We start from the raw sequence: 6,667 nt of genomic DNA, 5'->3' as shown, positions 1-6,667 counted from the left end.
AGGCTTATCGCCCATGGAAGATGGGGTATAAATAGTTGCTTTTGAAGCAACCAGAATATAATCCTTCTTTTCCTTGCTATTCTTTTATTTCTAATCCTTACTATTGTTGTTACTACTTTGTCCTTTTTGTTCTTTTCCATCTTGGTTGGCAACCAAGGCATGTGATTGAGAGGAATTAAGAGTGCCCATCTGGATTAGCTTTTCCTATTCTCGAATAAGATTGACAACAAAATCATCTAAAGATGGCATGGTGAATTGAGTACCAAGTGCGCCCTTAGTAGCATAGAAGGTAGAGACAAACACAAAATATTCTGAACTTAACTTAGAGAGAATACTAAGAATCAGTCGTTTGTCTTTCTTTTCAATTCCACATTGTTTTGAATGAAACCTTAGTGATTTAAATTTAGTGAAGAAATCTTGGTTTGTGTTGAAATTGCCTGGACTTAAATTAATTAGTTCATTTTCCAACTTATGACCCCTCATTGAATCTTGTGTGCTAAATAGTGTTTCTCACATTGTCCATATTTCATTTGGTGTATCCAAAGACTCTATGTGAAATAGTAAGTCAGGAGAAAATAAAAAACACAATGTTCCATATGCCTCATCACATTTATTAAACCACTTAGGCTTATCTTCATCTTTATCAGGTTCAATTTCAAGTCCCATAGTTATCCTATTTAATCCAACTTCCCTTAAGTGAATTGTCATGCGTGATTTCCACTCAAAGTAATTGTATCGAGTTAGGATGGGCATATTTGTTTGATCCATAATGAAGAAATGTAGAGAAGAAATGCCAAAAAAAGAAGAGAACCTAACCATGAAAATGCCCCCCTTTTTACTCAATCAAAGAACCCCCACAAAGAAATATGATTTGGCACTTTATTTTAGTGTGTTTGTAATGACCACTAGCAAGAAATATTAAGTGGTCTTGATTTCAATGCATTATAAAACCCTCATGAAGAGCATATGCTGAAAATAAAAATTGGGTACAATACTCAAGGAAACAAATATCACCACTATGATCTACTCAAAAACTCATGCACTTTCAAAAAAAGAATCACCTCAATACGAGATCGTATGAAAAAGTTACATGATCCTCCAAAGTTTTCAAAATGAGAATTGTGCAAAGTCACAGCCATGAATCTACAATTTCTAAAAAATTTATGCATGAAAATCAAAATACAACTGCACTAGTGGATAGAGCAGAAAAAAATAGCCAAGATCATAACAAGAATTGTTGAAATCAGAGTCCATATGAGAACGAGCCAATTTAAAACTACATTCAAATCTACGATTGCCAATGGAGAGGGGTACAATTGTAGCTTTTTGTGCTTGATTTTGCAAAATATATAGATTGCATGCAAAAACTAAAAGATACCCAAATAGTTTTCGATGCTGCAAACAAAATTCAGAAAGCATTTTTCTTGTTGATGTACGGAAGATGTAGTTGTAGTGTAAATTAGATGCCTTTAACAACAAAAAAAGCCCCAACAACCAAGAAACGTCCCCAAAAACTAAAAGATGACATGTGCAAAAGTTGAATCAGCTACCTAAGTCAATCAATGGCATGCTAGAACCTGCAATACTAATTGAAAATATCAAATATGCAAGTTGGTTGTCAGATTTGAGATTGAAACCCTAGAGATTAAAAATATTTTTGTCAACCTTTTATGATTCTCAAGATCATCTGAAGATGCAAGAGAAGAGCATAATGGGTTTTTCAAAAATCTACAATAAGATTTATTAGCCCCCCTACCCCTTGAATCTCTCAAATAAGAAAAATAAATCTACTCTTGCACATAGAAAAGCTTTGATACCATGTTAGAATCTGAAAATATTGATAACCCAGAAAACTGGTGCAAACAATAGATATCTAAACTATGAATGCAAATGATACAAAATCAAAATAGCAACATCCGTGATAACTTTAAGAAACCCCTCTCGAACAAAAAGCTTAAAATGCTGGTGAATCCAACATTTTGTGGGCAAAAAATTTTTAATGTCGAGGGCGATTTTTTTGTTCCATATAGGAAAATAAAATATTATATGATGGTGATTTTTGTCTTGCCCTAGCAAAAATCATTTTAAATGTGGCTAATTAATATATTTTTTGGCCAATGGATAAATAAATGATGGCTATTTTTTTTCCTTGCCAAAAATGAATTAATAATGTCAAAGGCGAATTAATTGTTTTGTAGGAAAATGAATAATAATGATCTTGGCTAATCTTCAGTGGTAAACTAAAAAATTGTTTAATCTGAAAGCAAAATTTGCACATGTATTAGCTAGTGACTATACTAATTACTAAGTAGTTACTTCAAGTATCAACTTGCATACTATCTTAGGTGTGTCATTAATAATGTCATAACATCATTACGTCAGTGTTACTATTACCAAGTCGGCTACCATCACTTTCATATTGTTAATAGTAAATAAAATAGTTTTATTGACTTTTGATTAGTTGGAGATCAATGATAGAAGATGCATCTTGAGGCCACTTGCTTGAAAAGACCTGGAATTGCACATAATTCTTTGGAATGGAGACATGTGGAAAGGTTTGCATGGAAATCATTACTCAATGTCAGGCACTATCAACTGTTCGACATTAATGCCAGTACATTTCGGCATTTCACACTTGAAAATTAATAGGAATACAAAAAAAATAAGATATGAAAGATCGCGAATGCTAAAGAATTAAATGCAATTTCCATTAAATAGCCTATTGAATTCCTCTTTCATTATCATTTCTCATATTCTTCAATCTGAATTCGATTTGTAGTTGCAGTTTGTAGAGTTTCTTGAATCTTAGTCATGGATACACCAATTCGCTTGAAATGCACTACAATGGCTCTGCAAAAGCCCTTTCTGGGCAGGATTCCTAATGATGTCCTTACCATGGTTTGCAAGGTAGATGTCTGAAGTCCTTTTATTTGCCATGCTATATTCATGGTACTCGGCCATGAATTCTTGAGAAATAATAAGAGGTATTGTGTGTCTATAGATATTACCTCTCGCTTCCTCAAGTCTCTTCTCGACTTTGGAGGCAGTCAAATAGACATGTTGATACTTCTGCGTAACATTTTTAAGAAAATATTTTTAGAAGATGATATCAAAAATTTTGTATTGGCCAAGCAGGTACCGAGGTCGGGCATTGGCATCCTTTTTGCAGATGTAGCAGACAAGTGTTGGGAGGAAGGCATAGGGTGCATTATACATAAGCATCTTTTCTTGCTCAGCATGAATGAATGACAATTGACTCACCATCGGAAGTGGGTGCAGCTCGGAAGATATTTCCTATAGAAATGGTTGTTGTTGGACAATGTTAGCAAGACTGAGTTCACATGGCTAGACGAGTTCAGCGACATCATCTTCTCCAATAGATTCCTCGCAAACGAACTTGAAGACCTTTTTGATTAAAGGTTTTAAGCCCTCGGCCCCTCAACCAGCTCATCCTTCTAGCCTCCCTGGTTCCCTGGTTCCCTATTCCATGTTTTTGAATATTATTTCCTTACTCGTTGCCCTTAGGGCAAAAAAATGTTTTAAAGATATCTGTATTTTTTTTTGGATTGGGCCTTGCCCTTTTTTGTAAATTACGAAATAGTAAAACTAGGCTGATTTAATCAGTTATTTTCAATATCTATGCTATGAATCAGTACTATGTACATTGTATAGTCTAAAATATTATCAATGAAAACAATAGTTTTTGGCTTCTCAAATCGTTGTTCTTGTTAGTCTACGACTTTGTAAGTTTGTTTTTGGCATTTTGATTCTCAATGCACTGTTGAAATGTTATTGTTAGTCTGTGACTTTGTTAAAAATAGTTAACTGTTAATAATTAACTATTTTTGTTTAATTTGATTGGTTAAAACAAATGGAGCTTCAAGGAAAATTGAAGATTAATAGATTATAACCTTAACAAAGTTAAATATAATTTTGATAATTTATGTGTCAAATTTTTATTTCATACCTATCTTGTCACCTATTCCTGACTTTTTTTTCATTATGAAATCTTTTAAATGATGAAGAATAGTTTATAAACAATTATCACAATTTTTAATATATGTTAAATTTTAATAATTTATAGATATTTTAACTATATTGTACTTTAATTTTGAAACTAAATAATAAATATGAATAAAAATATAGCATTTGCAATTATATTTTTAAATTATAATTATTTTATTTACATTAAACTATTGTCATTATTATTATTTCATGATATCTTGCACCAATTTTATTTTATAAAATTTAATATATCTTCATTGAATTTTTCATATCATCTTTACAATAAAAAGCTTATGATAGAAAAAAAAAATCAATTCTATAATAGAAAAGAAAATCTTTTATTTATATATATTAAAACTATTATAATAATTATTATAAATTATATTTTATATAATATTTTATATAAATGATTAAATTAACATCATGATTTTGACATGCTCATTGCTCAAGCTTAAAAGTAAAATAATAATAATTAATAACAAATTCTCTTATTTTTCTCTATATTAATTAATATGCTATGTAAATTCTTTTTAATGACCGCAGCTCAATTTCAGGTCAAATTTTAAAAGATTGAAGATAAAGTCTATTTCTACCTGAAGCCAAGACACATGTACTCGAAGATTCTGCCTGAAATCCCGACCGTTGCATAAAAGAAAGATCGACGACCCGAGATGGATTTTGAGTTGATTTGGAGAATGCTTTTCCATGTGCCTAGATTCATCCAAAATCATGACACATGTTCGTCATTGCTAATTGGAAGACTCGGCTAATATTATTGATAATTATGTTTATAAACAATTATCAATATATGTTAATAATTTATAGATAATTAAACTATATTACAATTTTATTTTGAAACTAAATAATAAATATGAATAAAAATATAACATTTGTAATTATATTTATTTTATTCAAATTAAACTATTGTCATTATAATTTATTAATAATTATTCATACTTGCCAGGAGCTGCTAGGCTTAGGGCTAAGAGCTAAATATTTCATTTTCAATGTGATTCATTAACGTTAATATTTTTATTTTTTTAATGTAAGTGCATTGGTTTATATTTTATAATGTAATAATGTATTTTTTAATAAATTATAATATATTTTTTGTCATTCAATTACAAATAATATTACTTATATTATATAATCATTTAAGATTTTTTTTTATTTTTTATTTTAAATGTGCCTGGTAAACTTTTTAACGTGACCGGTAGCGCTAGCGCGACACACCCACTAGTACCACAAGAACGGGGGAGACTAGAACCCGTGACCAACCCCCTGCAACAGGGAAGATTTAGCCAACCGGCTAGGGCCCCCGCCCATTTAAGATTCATTATTATTATAAAAATATTATTATTTTTATTTATAATTATTTATTATATAATAGAACATATAATATAATTATAACCATATGATATATATGTAATAGAACATATATATCAATGATTATATAATATATTTATGAATAAAATTTAAATTTAAATTAAAATCATTACAGAAAAATATAATTATATTACGTTTTTATTAATTAAAATATTTTATATATTATAATAAATTTATTAAATTTAAATTAGATTTATATAAAAACTAAAGGCAAGTACTAGTGGCACTTGTTTCATATCTTGCACCAATTTTATTTTATAAAATTTAATATATCTTCATTGAATATCAATAATCAAATTAACTCGAAATCGGGACACGTGTACTACAAGATTATACACAAAAATTGAAATCTCGATTGTTGACTAAAAGAAAGTTCAACAGCCTAAGATGAATTTCAGGCCGATTTGGGAAATGTTTTTTCAAGTGCCTGGATTCATCCGAAATTGTGACACATGTCCTTGACAAGTGTTACGATTGATGGACACATGTCACAATTCTAGATGACTCTTGACAACAGCGATATCACTCCACAAATTCACCCGAAAATCATATCAAATCATCGATAATTAAGTTCTATTTTTATTAATTTTTTATTTAAAATGAACAAATTTATTCAAGTGTATATCAATGTAATAAATTATTACTTTAAAAAAAAAAATATTATTGTTATGCACATTACTAAATTATTGAGTCTGGACTCTTTATATCATTTACATGTACATTGTACATACTATTAATAAAGTACCTAAAACCATTAATTACTTAATACTTTCTTTTTAAAATTTTAACTATTAACCCTACCCTGTATGTTCATTGTTTTTAGAGTCTAATACGATAGGGTTTTCAAATTTCAAATTTTCTCAAATTGGCAGAATTCCATTTTGTGTTCTGAAGACTGAAAGTGTGAAACTTGAGTATCAAATGACAACACCAATTATCCAATCTCGATTCTGGGTATTTAATTTAAAAAAAAAAAAAAATCATTGCAATTTGCAGCAATAGAAATCTTTATTTTAACTGTCTTAGGTTTGCACTTTACAATTATTTTAAATAGGGCTTGAAGAAGAATTTTGTGTAATAGCTAGTAGTAGACATGGGCAAAACAAAGTCAAAAACCTCTCATACAAGTGCAAGCATAAAGGAAAAGAAACACATTATAAAACTCAAACAAGTGCTACAAACTTCAGGTTTCACTGATGAATATCATGATATTTTTGATCCTGTTATCCATGGAGATTTAAGAATCATGAGAATTAGACATTCATTATTTAATAAG

Source organism: Cupressus sempervirens, chromosome 3, assembly GCF_028749045.1.
Source record: "Cupressus sempervirens isolate cs-2001-9-10 chromosome 3, ASM2874904v1, whole genome shotgun sequence".
NCBI classification, from domain to species: Eukaryota; Viridiplantae; Streptophyta; class Pinopsida; order Cupressales; family Cupressaceae; genus Cupressus; species Cupressus sempervirens.
The sequence above is the reverse complement of the archived record's forward strand: the minus strand, read 5'-3'. Positions refer to the sequence as shown.